The sequence below is a fragment of the Hemiscyllium ocellatum genome, chromosome 7 (genome assembly GCF_020745735.1).
Source record: "Hemiscyllium ocellatum isolate sHemOce1 chromosome 7, sHemOce1.pat.X.cur, whole genome shotgun sequence".
Classification (NCBI taxonomy): Eukaryota; Metazoa; Chordata; class Chondrichthyes; order Orectolobiformes; family Hemiscylliidae; genus Hemiscyllium; species Hemiscyllium ocellatum.
Genome location: NC_083407.1, coordinates 107005189 through 107022897, shown reverse-complemented (window position 1 = coordinate 107022897; position 17709 = coordinate 107005189).

Here is a 17709-nt window from a genome sequence, read left to right as displayed (position 1 = left end):
CATCACCATAATTCAGTGACCCAAATAATGTATTCTCCATTGCATGATATACATAATCAGTGAATCCACTCATTTAAATACAAATCTCTAGTATAGGCCCGCAACATCTATCAATATGAATAGACATTAAAGATAACGGATCAATCACACTAACAGGTGTAGTTTACAGGCCACCTAATATTGGAAAGGAAATGGAAGGAAGAATTCTGCAGACAAATGAGAGATTTGAGATAAAACATGGGATAATAATAATCATCATTTCAACTAACCTTATACTGGTTGGATAGAAGGGGTAGGCAGCATTGTAATACTGAATCCATGATCAGCAGCATGGTAATATGGGGATCCAAGTTCAATTCCAGTGTTGGGTGACAGTCTGTGTAGATTTTTCAGGTTCTCCCTGTGTCTGTGTGGGTTTCCTCTGGATGCTACAGTTTCCTTCCCTGATTCAAAGATGTGTAGGTCAAGTTGATTGCTTATGCTAAATTGTCTAGGGATGTGCAGGTTAGGTGGATGAGCTATGGGAAATGCAGGGTAACAGGGAGAGGGTAAGGGGTGCATTTGGATAGGTTGATCTTCAGAGGGTTGGTGAGACTTGATGGGCTGAATGGCCTACTTCTATTATGTAGGGATTCTATGATTTTGGCTTTTTGCTATTGGACCTTGTAATGGGAAGTGAACTAAACCAAATAAGAGAGGTCACACTGGCAAAACGTTTAGGTGACAGTAACTATAATGTAATATGTTTTAATGTGATAATAGAAAAATCAACATGAGTATCATGAAAATCAGGCTAATACATTGGAGAAAAGCTGATATTGAGAAACCGACAATAAAGTTTGGGAAAGTAAAATGGACAATAATTTTGGGAAACAATGGAAACATTTAAAACCATGTTTAACAGTACTTCTAGTAACAGGTAAGAACAAACTAGAGAAAGGACTTCTTGGAGAAGGGAACAATTAAGAGTTACAAACTAGACATAAAATAGAATTGAATTAAATTAAATTGAATTTATTGTCACGTGTACCAAGGCACAGTGAAAAGATTTGTCTTGCGAGCAATACAGATAGATCACAAGAGTTAAGTAGCATAGATAAGTAAATAATGGGTAAATAGCAGCAAGAACAAAAACACAGGTACAGGCTAATGTTAAGAATTTGTGAGTCAATTCAGTATTCTAACAACAGCAGGGTAGAAACTGTTTCAAAACCAACTGGTGTGTGTGTTCAGGCTTCTCTATCTTCTCCCTGATGGTAGAGATTGTAGAAAAACATTGCCAGGGTGGAATGGGTCTTTGAGAATGCTGGCGGCCTTTCCTTGACAGCAGGCCTGATAGATGGATTCTATAGATAGGAGGTTGGCCTTTGTGATTGTCCAAGCCGAGTTCATCACTCTCTGTGACCATCTCCAATCTTGAATGGTATAGTTGCCATACCAGGTAGTAATACATCTAGACAGAATACTCTCGATGGAGCACTTCTAAAAGTTGGCAAGGCTATTCGCCATCTCCAGTATTGAGTGTTAGTGAGAATGAAATATTGTCTCCAATCTTTACTGATTGTGGCCTGGGGTCAGGAAACTGAGGATCCAGTTGCAGAAAGTGGGGCTTTGTCCACTATCACTAAGTTTAGTAATTAGTCTCAAGAGGATAACAATGTTGAAGGCTGATATAAAAATATAGACTGCAGAACAGTTAAGTAAAAAAGACAGAATTAGAAAGATTAAGAAGGATGATGAAACTAAATTATCAAGTAACATAAAACATAATAAAATATTGCAGTAGCACATTAATTTAAATAAAGGATGTGATGGGAATAAATTCAGTTAGGAATGGACAGGAGTAGAGAGATGAAGGGCTTATGCCCGAAACGTCGAATTTCCTATTCCTTGGATGCTGCCTGACCTGCTGTGCTTTAACCAGCAACACATTTTCAGCTGTGATTTCCAGCATCTGCAGACCTCATTTTTTTACCAGGAGTAGAGAGATGGCAAGAATATTAAATAATTACTTTGGTATTTACAAGAGACATAGAAAAGGATGACATGGCATTGAACATGTGCATTTAAAATTAACACATAGGAAAAGCTGAATAAGCTCACAAAATTCAAAGGTGATAAAATCTCTGGCCCAGATAGATTGCATCCATGCATTTTCGAAGGATCTAGTGATGAGAAAGCATTATCATACATACTTAATAGTTCAATAGGAAAAGATGTAAAGTAAAAGAACTGCTGGGCAGTTAGTGTAATGCCAATATTTAAGAAGGGAAGAGAACATGCCCAGCGATTTATAGACACATCAGATTAACACTGGATAAGAAAATGGAATTTTTACTGAACACCTCAAAATAAGAAATGCAACAATTAGTCAGCATGGATTTCAGAATGGAAAATCTTGCTTGACCAATCTTATGGAAACTGTTGAAGAGGTAACAGAGAGGCTATAGTAATGCCGATGTAATTTATCTGGACTTTTGAAAAGTCTTCAACAAGTTGCTGCATAATAGAATAATGAATAAGATAATAGAATGCTCAGTCAGGGGACAAATGGGAGAATGGACTGCTGCTCAATATCAAGACAAAAAGCAGAGAATGAAGTAAAAGATAGGTATTCAGAAGGGCAGTTAGTGGAAATGATTTATTGTAAGGATTAGTGTTGGGATGATAATTTTACCTTAATGACCTGTGCTTTGGGTTCAGAAACATAATGTCTGACATGAAATTGGTGGCAGAGATTGGAGAGACTGGGGAGAGCAATGAATGTGGAGGAAGATTGTAATAAATTGTAGGAAGGCATCATTGTCGTCATCGTGGCTATCCCTCAAGGTCAAGGATGATAGTCTTCATTCCGTTGATCTATTTATGGGCTCTCAGGTAGCTTATGAATCCAATCTTGGCTTTGAAAGTTCTTCCGCATCAGGACAAGTAGTTCCAAATGGCAGATCGTGCTTTGATTGCTACTGACTTGCTTTCTGTTTTCTTCTCTTTTCTTCTAGTTCTTCATATTTGTTGTCTTAGAAAGTTGCTGTTCCTTCTTGGATGATGGTTTGCCAGAGTATCCTGTCCTTGACTTTGGTTTCCCAGTTGTTGATGTTGATGTTACATTTCTTCATGTTGGCTTTTAAAACGCCTTTGAATCTCTTCCGTTGTCCGCCTCTTTTACATTTGTCTTCTTTAAGCTGATAGTAGAAGATTTGTTTCGGCAGATGTTCGTCTTTCATCTGAACAACATGACCACTCCATTTTACTTGGTTGTTGATGATGTAGGATTCAATGCTTGTTGTTTTTGCTTCATTCAGCATGCTGACATTGGTTCTTCTATCTTCCCAGCTGATATTCAAGATGTTTCGAAGGCATCATTGATAGAACTTTTTAAGTGCTTCAGATGTCGTCAGTTTGTTGTCCAAGATTCTGATGCACACAGGAGTATTGGGATCAGCACTGCTTTGTACGCTAACATTTTGGTGTCTGCCCAGATGTCACAATCATGAAAGACTCTTGTTTGGAAATGTCCAAAAGCTGTTCCAGTGCATTTAGGACTATGTTAGATCTCATCATTAAGGTCGACATTGGAGGACAGGTGACTTCCAAGATCCGAAAAGTGGTCTATTGGTCCATGTTTTCCAGGGTTGTTTTGTCAAGTTGAACTGATGGTTCTGCCCGATTTGTCTAAGTTGGTGACGTTTGGTAGATAATCTGAGTCTCCTTGGAATTGATGGTAAGTACAAGTTTCATGTATGCACAGTCGAAGGCAGTCAGAATCTGTTGTAGATTTCTGAGAGAATTACAACACTGTTGTCATCTGCATGTTGGAACTCAATGAGGGAACACATAGATATCTTGTTTTTGGACTTAAGATGGGCAAGACTGAAAAGTCTGCCATCTGTTCTGTAGACAATTTTGATTCCTGGGAGTAGGTTGTTCTTGATGACATGAGGAAGGCATCAACATACTAAAAGAATGGGTAAGTAACTGACATGCGACAGATAACTGTGAGGTAATACGTTTCAGTCAGGAGAATAAGGAGGTGACTTACTATTTGAAAGTTGCAAGTCCAGACAAAGGAATAATGGGTTCTCCAAGTACAAATACACAAATCATGAGAAATTGTGCCACTTTACAAAGGTCATGAAAAAAGGACAAAATCAAGCACTATGCCAGGGTTCCCCAAACTATGTATTGCAATCCCTCAAGGGGTCATGAGACAGGATTGTAGAGTTGTGAGTTCTGAGACTACAAAGGCTACTGTGGAGTTCCAACTGAGTGTTAACAACTGTTTCAATCCTCGTACTGTTTTGTTTTATTGTGGACATGACCTAATAGCCAATCTTTAGGACCAGATCCCTGCTCCAAAGAAGTTAGGGAAAAAGGAGGCTTCTTAGAATCCCTCAAGATTAACAAACACTTTGCCTCCCTCAAAACTCTCCCTGTCTCCCCCAGTATCATAGGCTACCTCCTGCTAAAGTGGGAAAAAGTTTGGGAAGATTTGCACTAGGCATTAATCCTAGAAAGAAGGAAAGTTATAATAAAGCTGTATCAAACCTTGCTTAGGCCACATTTAAAATACACTAAGAAGTTCTGTTTCCATGTATATAGAAGCGTAGATACACTCAGAAAGAATGCAAAGAAAGTTCACTAGGACAATCCTAGGAATATGTCAAGGAAGGATTTTTGAAAAAAATCATCCAGGGGATGTGGGCTTTGCTGGCTAGGCCTATCCCTCGGCACACTTGAGAAGGTGGTGTTGGGCTGCCTTCTCGAACTGCTGCTGTCTATTTGGCATTGGTAGAACCATATTGTTGGTCCTAGACTCTCTCATGAGGGGAACATCCTCTCAGCTTTTATCCTGTCAAGCTTCTTAAGAATCCTGTATGTTTAATAGGAAACATGTTCTTCTCATTCTTCTCAACTCTAGTGAAAAAGAATCCTTAACCCACAGATCAAGGAATGATGGTTAGATTCTGTCTTTTTGGAGATTATCATTACCTGACACTTGTGTGATTATTGTCCAGGTCTTGATGCATTTAGGCATGGACTTCTTCAATATTTGAGGAGTCATGAATGCTGCCAAATGCTCAAGGAGGTGGTGGCTTAGTGTTATTATCACAGGGCTGTTAATCTAGAGTCCCAGAAGTGTACTGGGGATCTGGGTTTGAATCTTGCCATGGCAGATGGTGGAATTTGCATTTAATAAACAAAAATCTGGAATTAAGAGTCTAATGATGACCGTGAATTTATTGTTGATTGTTGGAAAAACCCATCTGGTTCATTAAAGTCCCTTAGGGAAGGAGACTTCCATCCTTACCTGGTCTTGTCTACAAGTGACTCCAGACCCACATCAATATGCTTGACTCTTAACTGATCTCTGGGAAATTAGGAATGGGCAATAAATGCTGGCCGAGCCAGCAACACCCATATCCTTTGAATAAAGAAAGAAAACAATCATTGTCCAACCATTGGCGAACATCCCCACTTCTGACCTTATAATAGAGACAAGGTCATTGATGAAGCAGCTAAAGATAGTTGGGCCTAGGACACTATTCTGAGTACCCCTGCAGAGATGTCCTGGAGCTGAGATGACCGACCTCCAATAAGTACAACCATCTTCCTTAGTGCCAGATATGACTCTAACCAGCAGAGAATTTTCCCCTGATTTCCATTGATTTCAATTTTGCTAGAACTGCTTTTGCCACATTAAGTCAAATGTGGTCTTTGCAGAATCCAGTGTCTACAACTGTTCATTGATATTACATGGAGTGAATTGAATTGGCTGAAGACTGGCATCTGTGATGCTAGGGACCATGGGAGGAGGCCAAGATGAAACATCCAGTCAGCACTTCTAGCAGAAGACGGATATGTTTGCACTGATTTGCTGGGCTCTTCCATCATTGAGAATGGGGATATTTGTGAAGCCTCCTTCTCCAGGGAGTTGTTTAATTTTCCATAACCATGCACAACTAGATGTGTGGGACTGTAGATCTTAGATCTGATCCAGCAATTATGAAAACACTCAGTCCTATACATCATTTACTGTAAATGCTGTTTGACAGACCAGTAGCCTTGTCTGGTAGCTTTGGCAGGTTGACATCTCATTTTTAGGTATGCCTGGTGCTGCTCCTGCCATGTTCTCCAGGATTGATCCCCTGGCTTGATATTCATGGTCAGGTGAGGGATATGCCAGCCATGAGGTTGTAGATTGTATTGGAATATGATTCTGTTGTTGCTTATGGCCCACAGCACCTCATAAATGTGAATCTAGAGTTGCTAGATCTGTTCAAAATCTATCCATTTTGCATACTGATGGTCCCACACAACATGATCTAGAGTTTCTTCAATGTGTAGATGTGACTTCATCTCCTTAAGCTCAGTGGGATGGTCAATCTTACCAGAACTGTCATGGACAGATGCATCTACAGTCGGCAGATTGGTGAGCATGAGGTCAAGTATGTTTTCCCTCTTGTTGGTTCCCTCACCACCTGCTGCAGACCCAGTGCAATAGTTACGTCCTTTAGGACTTGATTAGCTCAGTTAGTCCTGGTTCAGCTTCTTGGTTGTGGACATTGTGCTCGCCTACCCAGAGTCCATTTTGTACATTGTCACTCTCAGTCTTCCTTCTAACTGTTGTTCATAATGGAAGAGAATTGATTCATCAGTCAGTTATGGCAGGGGAGATTGAAGAGTCTGGAGATCTTTTCTTCATTAAAGAACAGACTGAGTCCTGCTCTGATAGTGTCCTTTAAAATTGTGAAAGAGATTACTGGGTTAGATGTACAGACATGCTATCTCCATTTTTGTTGTGGTTCTGTTCGCCGAGCTGGGAATTTGTGTTGCAGATGTTTCGTCCCTGTCTAGGTGACATCCTCAGTGCTTGGGAGCCTCCTGTGAAGTGCTTCTGTGATTTATCCTCCGGCATTTGTAATGGTTTGAATCTGCCTCGTCCGGTTGTCAGTTCCAGCTGTCCGCTGCAGTGGTCGGTATATTGGGTCCAGGTCAATGTGCTTATTGATTGAATCTGTGGATGAGTGCCATGTCTGTAGGAATTCCCAGGCTGTTCTCTGTTTGGCTTGTCCAAATAAGCACATTGACCTGGACCCAACATACCGACCACTGCGGCAGACAGCTGGAACTGACAACTGGAAGTGGCAGATTCAAACCATTACAAATGCCGGAGGAAAGATCACAGAAGCGCTTCACAGGAGGCTCCCAAGCACTGAGGATGTCACCTAGACAGGGGATGAAACGTCTGCAACACAAATTCCCAGCTCAGTGAACAGAACCACAACAATGAGCACCCGAGCTACAAATCTTCTCACAAACTTATTCCCATTTTTTTTAAGGGGGACAAAATGAGAGGTCATATTCCTTCTAGATGGAAGTGATCGTGGGTTTGGAAGGTGCTGTCTGAGGATCTTTGCTGAATTGCTGCAGTGCATCTTGTAGATAGTACACACTGCTGCTACTGAGCAATGGTGGTGGAGGGAGTGGATGCTTATGGATGCTGTGCCAATCAAGTAGCCTGCTTCATTCTGGAGGTAAAAACAATGACTGCAGCTGCTGGAAACTAGATTCTAGATTAGTGGTGCTGGAAGAGCACAGCAGTTCAGGCAGCATCCAAAGTGCAGCGAAATCGACGTTTCGGGCAAAAGCCCTTCATCAGGATGCTTCATTCTGGATGGTGTCAAGCTTCTTCAGTGTTGCTGGAACTGCACCCATCCAGACAACTGGGGAGTATTCCATCACACTCCTGACTTGTGCCTTGTAGCTGGCCGGCAGGATATGTGGAATCAGGAGGTGAGTTACTCACTGCAGGATTCCTACCTTCTGGCCTTTTCTTGTAGCCACTGTATTTATGTGGCAGGTCCAGGTGAGTTTCTGATAATGGTAATCCTAAGGATTTTGAGAGTTGGGGGAATTCAGTGACGGTAGCACCATTGAATGTGAAGGGGCAATGATTAGATCGTTTATTATTGATGATGTCATAGCCTAGCATTTGTGTGGGGCAGATGTTACTTGCCACTTGTCAGCCCAAGCCTGGATGTTGTCTAGATCTTGTTGCATTTGAACACGGACTGCTTCAGTATCTGAGAAGTTGCGAATGGTGATGAACATTGTGCAATCATCAGCAAACATCTCCACTTCTGACCTTATGATGGAGGGAAGGTCAGTGATGAAGCAGCATATACTTTAATATATAGTGAATTCTACAATTCATACTGTATGACAGAACATTTTTTAAAATAAAAAGCCTTGCATCTGCATGTACTTTTAGCTTAAAGAAACTTACTTCCCATTGTCACATTTCTGACACTTAATCCATTATGAATTCCTGTGTCCTCATTTGCAATGATATAATCTAAGTGAACCCATCACCAATAATTATATAGTCAGACCACTCGGTGCTTTTTTTTCCCTCAACAAGAGTGCTACCAAATGAGCCAAGCTGACATAACATGGATTAAGAAGTCGGCCATCCCTTACTAATCTGCTATAATTCATTGACTGGGTAATTGCCTTACTGAAAAAAGGCAATCCGATGGATATAATGTACTTTGACTTGACAAAGTTCCAATTCTAAGGCTTTTAAAGGAGGTTAAGGACTGTGGAATTGATGGCAAATCAGCCAGTAGCATTGGAAATCAGCATAGCAACAGAGAGCAAAGGGTGATGATCAACGTGGAAGGCTTGAGTTTGGTCTGGCAGCAATGAAGGTCTCTTGTAGTTCCCTGTTATAGAAAGATAAAAAGAAATACTGGCAATTATTGAATTAAATTGAATTGAATTAGCTTTATTGTCACATGTACTCGCATGAGTACATTGAAAAGTTTACAAGTCACTACTTATGGCACCATTTTAGGCACCTAGGTACAGATTCTTAAGTACAAATTCTTAGGGAGAGAAAAATAGAACAATAAAGAAATAAAAAATCCAGTATTGCAGACCTTCAAAAGTGCAAAATCATTGTAATAAATTAGAAACATAAAGAACTATTCTCTTAATACTTTGTATTTAAATGTAGTGACATTATACACTTTTCACTGTACTCCTGTACTTCTGCACTTGAGTTCACATGACAATAAAATCCAAAATTGAAAAATCTAAAATAAAAGTTCAGAATAACAAGATAACATCGTAAAGAAGAAAAAAGGAAATAATAAAAAAAAGATAATTTAAAACAAAGTCCACTTAGTTCATTTCACGGCTCTGGACTCAAGGACCCGATAACCCCCATTGGAATTCCAGGCTGGACCCACCATGATGTCAAAGAAAACGCCCCATGGAGTCACTTTAATAGCAGTTTTTACGGCCATCAAAAATCCTTTGCCACCAATGAAATATTGTTGAAGTTTTTACCGTAGGCAATCAATTTGCATACACAAATTCCCACAGCGTAATGACCAGACAACTCATCTGTGATGTTGATTAAGGGATTGGCAAGAACACTAGGAAGAACTCCCCTTACTTTCTTCAAAATAGTACCGTATGATTTTTTTTTATATTCACCAGCAGACAGCTAGGACCTAACCCGAAGGCTAACCTTAATCCATCTCATCTGAAATAGACAACTGCACTGGAGTATTAGCCTTGCTTAAGCTTTCCACTGGGACTTGAACCTAGAATGGTGTGGTTCAGAGGCATCAACTGTGCTAAGGCCGGCCTGTGTATATTGTTTTTAAATGTCAACTGTTGATGACACTAGAGTGCAGTACCAAGAGAGTGCTGCACTGGAAGAGGTGCTGCCTTCTATTTGCAATGTCAAAACTCTATCTACCTGTGCCTACTTGAGTGGATTGAAAAGTGCTGAGTTTAGAAACAATGATCACAGACTATATACTCCTATTGCAGTGCTTCCTTGAAAAGTTGTGACAGGTTCAAAGATACTCTTGGCAAGAAAATTGGAATTGGCTAGAAAAGGTGGATTAAAGAATGGCAAATAGACTTTAATGGAAACAATTCCAAGCAGGAGGATTATGAGGACACCTTGCCTAAACTAATTTATATTCCCTTGAATATTGTTGATCAATGGGTAATCTATGGTGATTGAAAGAGCGGATAGGACAGTTAGGAATTATTTCCTCTAAATTGAGCATGTCCAAAATAAGGAGGTTTCACCTTAAAATTGTTCAGGGGTAATGTCAGGTTGTATTTCTTCACACAAAGTGTAGAAAGAAACTCGAATTCCTGCCTTCAAAACGCTGTCGAATCTCGGTCAGCTGAAAATTTCAAAACCAGGACTGACAGATTGGATTGGGTAAGGATTTTGGAACAAAGGTGGGTAAATGATGTGGAGCTGAAGATGGAACGGAATGGCTTAGAGAGCTGAATCATTTTCTCTTGTTCTTGTCAGTATTGTCACAATGCTGTGCAGGTGTTGTCAGCAAAGAACATAGGTAGAATTAGAGGTGGTTTAAGATTAATTGGTGCAAGTCTTGCGTCAAGGGATATTGAGAGTTTTTTTCCAAGTCGAACTCTCAATCGATTTTGTTCAGAAAGAAGATAGGGTGATGGTTGACGGGAAGTGTTCATCCTGGAGTTCAGTTCCTCGTGATATACTACAAGGACCTGTTTTGGGGCCACTGCTGTTTGCCTTTCTTATAAATGACCTGGATGAGGGCATAGAAGGATGGGTCAGTAAATTTGCAGATGACATGAAGGTCAGTAGAGTTGTGGATAGTGCCAAAGGATGTTGCACATTATGGGGGGACATAGATATGCTGCAGAGCTGAACTGAGAGGTGGCAAATGGAGTTTAATGCAGAAAAATGTGAGTTGATTCGCTTTGGAAGGAGCAACAGGAATATAGAGAACTAGGCTTTTGGTAAGATTCTTGGTAATATAGATGAGCAGAGAGATCTCAGTGTCCATTTTCTTAGATCCCTGAAAGTTGCCACCCAAATTGATAGGGTTGTTAAGAAGACATACAGTATATTAACTTCTATTGGTACAGGAATTGAGTTTCGGAGCCACGAGGTCATGTTGAAGCTGTACAAAACTTTGGTGCGGCAGCATTTGACATATTGCGTGCAGTTCTGGTCACCACATTATGGGAAGGATGTGGAAGCTTTGGAAAGGGTTCAGAGGAGATTTAATAGGATTTTGCCTGTTATGGAGGGAAGGACTTACGAGGAAAGGCTGAGGGACTTGAGGCTGTTTTCATTAGAAAGAAGAAGGTTGAGAGCTGACTTAATTGAGACATATAAGATAATCAGAAGGTTAGATAGAGTGGACAGTCAGACTCTTTTCCCTCAGATAGTGATTGTTAGCACAAGGGGACATAGCTTTAAATTGAGGGATGATAGAAATAGGACAGATGTCAAAAGTAGTTTCTTTACTCGGAGAGTAGTAGGGGCATGGAATACCCTGCCTGCAACAGTAGTAGACTCACCAATTTTAAGGGCATTTAAATGGTCATTGGATAGGCATATGGATGGGAATGGAATAGCGTAGATTAGATGGGCTTCAGATTGGTTTCACAGATCAGCGCAACATTATAGGCCGAAGGGTCTGTACTGCGCTGAGTTGTTCATTGTTCTATTTGTTCTTGAATTGTGTTTAACATCAACATGGAGATAGTTATGCTTCACCTGTAGTTTATGAGCAAATGAGGTTCGATCTTCTCTTTACCAATTTCTTAGAATGAACTGTCATGCTTGACCATTTTGGAGAGTACTGACAGTCAACCAGATCATGTTGGACTGGAAACATGTAGTTCTGAGCTGATAGGAGAGAGTGGTCCCCAATCCTTGAAGGGCAGTAGCAACCCAATTGTGTTTCTCAATAATCTAGCAGCAAGTGTGATCGTTTTCTCTTCTGAGCATCAGAACAACAATTTTGCAGACTTATGGGATTCATTTTCTCAACTAACTATGGGTAGAATTTGAACTTCTGGCCTATGAATCGCTGGTCCAGGAGTAGAATCATTACATTACCATGTCCAGTTTTCCATTATCAAGCTTGAGTGCAATTTTGGGTGAGAGTTGTTAGTCTGGTTTCATGTTAGAATCCAACAACAGCCTCATGCCTCTCTATCACTGTAATCTCCTCTGACCCTAAATCACTTTGCAACCCCATGGTCTGTTTCCCTGACTGTAACCTAATGTAACTATCCATCCCTTTACCTCAGCCTTAGCAGTTATGCAGTGGAGAATGTAGTTCCTGTCTTTTCCTTCATGGGAACCCATGAGCTGTGAAGTGAATAACGATGAACTTTGTCTTAATTTTTTTTATATACAATTTTTGTTATTAATATAGGTGCTGGAGTATGACGACTTAAACATTTTTCACCACATTTTTTAATAAAAATACAAATGGCAATATATTGCTATTCTATTCTATTCTATTCAGCCACCGATAGCCAACTATCTAACCACTTTCCATCATCTCCCCTTTTTTCTTCTCCCTTACAGCAACCTCTTCAGTCAGGCTACCTTGTATTGCATTTCTTGGGTGGGCCTCCAGTTTTTTTTTATTAAATCTCAGTGAAGCACTCTGAAACATTTTTTTTGTGTTAAGTGTAAATTCACATGTCCTACTGTGACAGTTTGAGACAATTCAGTCATTCCAGGGTTTATCTACAGCACACATAATCCCGGTTTGGATTAACATCTATCTAAAAGGTATCATCAACTTTGGAACAGGGCAGGCAATGGTCATTTAGTTGATCAAACCTGTTCGGCCATTCAATTACATCATGGTTAAACTATGCTCCGAGTGTAGAATTGTAGAGTCATTGAGTTGTATACAGCAGAAGCAGACCCTTCAGTCTAACTCATTCATGCCGACCAGATATCCTAAATTAATCTAGTCCCATATTGATCTAAACCCTTCCTATTCATATACCCATCCAGATGCCTTTTTAAATGCTGTTATTGTACCAGCCTCCACCACTTCGTCTGGCAGCTCATACACACACCACCCTCTGCATGAAAAAGTTGCCCCTTAGGTCCCTTTTAAGTATTTCTCTTCTCACCTTAAATGTGTGCCCTCTAGTTCTGGCCTCCCCCACCTCAGGGAAAAGACTTGTCTATTTGTCCTATCCATGCCCCTCATGATTTTATAAACCTCTATTAGGTCACCCCTCAGCCTCGAATGCTCCAGAGAAAATTGCCTTAGCCTATTCACCCTCTCTGTATAGCACAAACCCACCAACCCTGGCAACATCCTTGTAAATGTTTTCCAAACCTTTTCACATTTCACACCATCCTCCCTGTAATATTGAACCCAGAATTGCCCACATTATGCCAAAAATGGGCTAACTAACGCCCTATACAGCTGCAACATGACCTCAGAACTCCTACATTCAATGTACTGACTAATAAAGGTGAGCATACCAAATGCCTTCTTCACTATCCTATCTACCTGTGACTCCACTTAAAGGGAACTATGAACTTGACACTCCAAGGTCTCTACGTTCAGGATTAGCATTCACTTAGCATTAAATGTATAAATCCTCCCGATTTACCTTTCCAAACTACAGCACCGATCCTTGTGGCACACCACTGGTCATAGGGCTCCAGTCTGAAAAGTAACCCTCCACCACCACCCTGTGTCTTCTTCCTTCGAGCCAGTTCTGTGTCTAAATGGCTAGTTTTCCCTTAATTCCATGTGATCTAGCCTTGCTAACCTGTCTACATGAGGAACCTTGTCGAACACCTAACTGAAGTCCATATAGATCACGTCCACCGCTCTGCCCTCATCAGTCCTCATCGTTACCTCTTCAAAAACTCAATCAAGTTAGTGAGATACGATTTCCCATGCACAAAGCCATGTTGACTATCTTTAATCAGTCTTTGCCTTTCCAAATGCATGTAAATCCTGTCCCTCAGGATTCCCTCAGGACCACCTATGTCAGGCTCACCAGTCCATAGTTTCTTGGCTTTTCCTTACCATCTTTCTTAAATAGTAGCACCACGTTAGGCAACCTCCAATCTTCTATCACATGTCCCCTTTCTGATGTCCTGACTTCCCTCTTAAGTATACTCCTACTGCCTTTATACTCTTATAGAGATTCACTCGATTTTTGTCATTCATACCTGACATATGCTTCCTTCTTATTCTTGACCAAAACCTCAATTTTTTTAGTCATCCAGCATTCCCTACAGCCAACCATCCTGTCTACACCTACCAGTGTTGCCCTTCACCCTAACCTATTGCCTTTGGACTTTTGTTATCTCATTTTTGAAGGCTTCCCTTTTACATCCCTTTTGAAGGCTTCCCTTTACCTGCAAACATTGCCCCCCAATTAGCTTTTGAAAGTTCTTGCCTAAAAATGTCAAGATTGGCCTTCGTCCAATTTAAAACTTTAACTTTTAGATTCAGCCTATCCTTTTCCATCACTATTTAAAACTACTTTCATCTCTGTGCCAAGCCCTGCTGTTATCAGACTTTGGATGGATCTCTCAAATGTTAATTCTGATCTTGCTCTCTGGACCCTCTCTGCAGCTGTAACACTGTGTTCTGCACTCTGTTCTGCTACCCTGATGTACTTTGTTTGGTATAATCTACCTGTATAGCACGCTAAACAACACTTTTCACTGTATCTCGGTACATGTGTCAGCAATAAATAAGTCGATCAGTCAAGCCTGGAAAGAGGTTCAATGTTTCTTCTGTATATTAATAATCACCTTGTTAATTAAATGAAATTCTTCTCCGACACCAATCAAAATGATACAGCATGGGGAGAGGCTGAGGTGATGAAGTGCCCATAAACTCTGATACTCCTCACCGTTTTAGTGACAGAGATTGAAGGGGCATGGAATGTCATTGAAGTGGTTTTGGTGATAGGGTGTTATTCACAGTTTGTTTTTGCAAGTGCCACGTTCAAAGTACATTACAGAACAGAGTTGCAACAGGCTGGTTGGTTAATAGGTTCCCTAATACGCAATGCATAGTATCTCTGAATCCACAGATGATGGGCGGAAAGGAAATGATTTGAGCTTTTGAAATTCGAACCATATGAAGACTTTGCCTTCACTTGTTGGTCAATGCGAGCTTTGCTTTTCACAATAATTGCATGAAAGATGTGCAGTTGTGTTTGCGTTCTGCACTCTCAAGCTCCTCAACCTCCAACAGCACAAACTACCATCTCTTAGAGGGTAAAGCAAAAGCAACAACTGGGATGAAGCTGTTGGGTCTGTGTTCCTTTAAACATCAAAAATCACAAACCACCAGGTTATAGTCTAACGAGTTTAGTTGAAGACACTAGCTTATAGCGTGCTGCACCTTCATCAGGACTATAACGCAGTGTCATGTGATTTTTGACCTTGTCCAACCCAGTCCAACGCTGGCACCTCCACATCATTACTTTAAACAGCAATAAGTGGTAAAAATATTGCTCAGCAATAATAACTGGTCTTGAAATCTTGCAACATAGGAAGTGGCCATTTGGTCCATCAAGCCTGCACTAGCTCTTTGCAAGAGAAATCCAGTGACTCCCACTTCCCTCTCTCTCCATAGCTCTTTACTTTTCTACATTTCAGGTTTTTTTATCCAAATGATGTTGTTGTCAACCCTAAGAACAGAGGATAGGAAGTCTCATCTAGAGAGGGTTGGAAATCTCTAACCTACCAATTATGATGTACCCAAAGGAGAATTCTACAGTAGGGTCAGTTTGAATGCTCCTGTGCTGAGTGGTTAGCACTGTTGCCTCACAGCACCAGGAACCTGAGTTCAGTGCCAGCCTTGGGTGGTTGTCTGTCTGGAGTTTGCATGTTTTCCAGGGGTCTGCTTGGGTTTCCTCCAGGTGCTCTGGTTTCTTCCCACAGTCCAAAGATGTGCAGGTTAGGTGGATTGGCCATGTGGAAATTACAGGGTTACTGACATTGGGCTGGTTTGGGTGGGATGCTCTTCAGAGAGTTGATGTGGATTCAATGGGCTGAATGACCAGTTTCCACAGTGTGGAATGTGTGTACCTCAGTTTGAGATCTGTGGTCAACATTAGTCCGACAGGTAGAGAATTGGCATCTGGTTGACAATGTGGATGATGTCCTCACACAAAAAGCAAGTCAAATCGAATCCAACCAATTATCAGCCCATCATTCTACTTCTGATGGAAGGTGGCATTGACTGTATAATGAAACTGGTCTCACTGGCGCTCAGTTTGTAGTCTGGCAGGCCCATTCTGCTCAGACCTCATTACAACTTTGGTCCAAATGTGAAAAAAGAAGAGGTGAGGTAAGAGTGACTACTATTAACTGAAGGCAATATATAATCAAGCATGACATCATGAAGAACAAAACTGATGCGAATCGGGAGAAAACCTCTGCTGTTTGAAATCATACCGAGCACATAGGAAGATGATTATGTTTGTTGAATATCAGTCATCACAGTCCCAGGTGTCTCTGTCAGAATTCCTTGGGACATTTTTTCAATTTCTTATCAACCTGTTCAGAGAGGTTATGGACGCCTTTGGAGCAGGTGGGACTTGAACCTAGGCGTCCTGGCTTAGACATAGGAACGTGACCACTGTACCAAAAGAGCCCAATTCCTCAAGGTAATTTCCGAGACCCAATCATCTTCAGCTCCTTCATCAATTACCTTTACTCACTATAAGGTCACAGGTGGAGAAGTTTGCTGTCAACTGCACAATGTTCAGCACCATTCCTCAGATACTGAAGCAATCCATGTCCAAATGCAGAAAGATCTGGACAAAATCCAGGCTTGGGCTGACAAGTAGCATGTGACATTAATGACATACACATGTCAAGACATGACCATCTCCAACAAGAGAGAATGTAACCATCTACCCTTAACCTCAACACTACTGCTAAATCCTGTACTATATCAACATCTTGAGGATTACTACTGACCAGAAATGAACTGGACCAGCTGCCAAAACAGATCAGTGGCTGAGAATTTTTCAGCAATTAACATTGTTTATTCTATCATGGGTCGTGCAGATCACTGGCGAGGCCAGAATTTGCTGCTTGTCCCTAATTGCATTTGTGATCCACCTTCTTGAACCATTGTAGGGTCCATCTGGTGCAGGCTCACCCACAATGCTGCTATTCACTGATTACAAAGGGGTCAGGCAAGAAATATTTCTGCCATCTAAACATGTGCAGGTTAAGTGGATTGGCCATGCTAAATTTTTCACAGCATGCAAAAATATGCAGGCTAGGTGAATCAGTCTTGGGAAAATGCAGAGTTACAGGGATAGGAGGGGTGGGGGGTGGGTCTGAGAAGGATGCTCTTCAAAGGGTCGGTGTGGACTCAATTGGCCGAATGGCCTGCTTCCACACTGTAGGGATTCTTTGTTTCTATGTGCTGTCGGTATATTCACAACCATTCATTAGCCATCCACCAAATTAATCTAAGCAGTCCCAAAAATGTTTCTGCTCTCCCATCCTCTTTGGGCTGTGGACTTCCACTAGATTTGACCACATTGTATTAGCAAAGTACTTGCAGAAATTTGCCATTGCAACCAGCAGGATGGCTGACCGTGAAGCTCTCCCACTTTTACTGCCTGCTGCAATGCAGATTGGAAAAATTTGCAAGTTGACAGTCAACCTGTTGGTGTTAGCCTTCAAGTCCTGGTGTGGGCCTGAAACTCAGAGCGTCTGGCCCAGAGGCAGGGACGCTACCCTCTGCATCAGAAGACTTCTTGAATCTCGCTTTGTATGTGCTCAAGGTACCTAATCAATCAATGACCTTCACCCAGTTCGGAGAAAACTCTGATTGCTCTCCACAGATGCTGCCAGACCGACTGAAG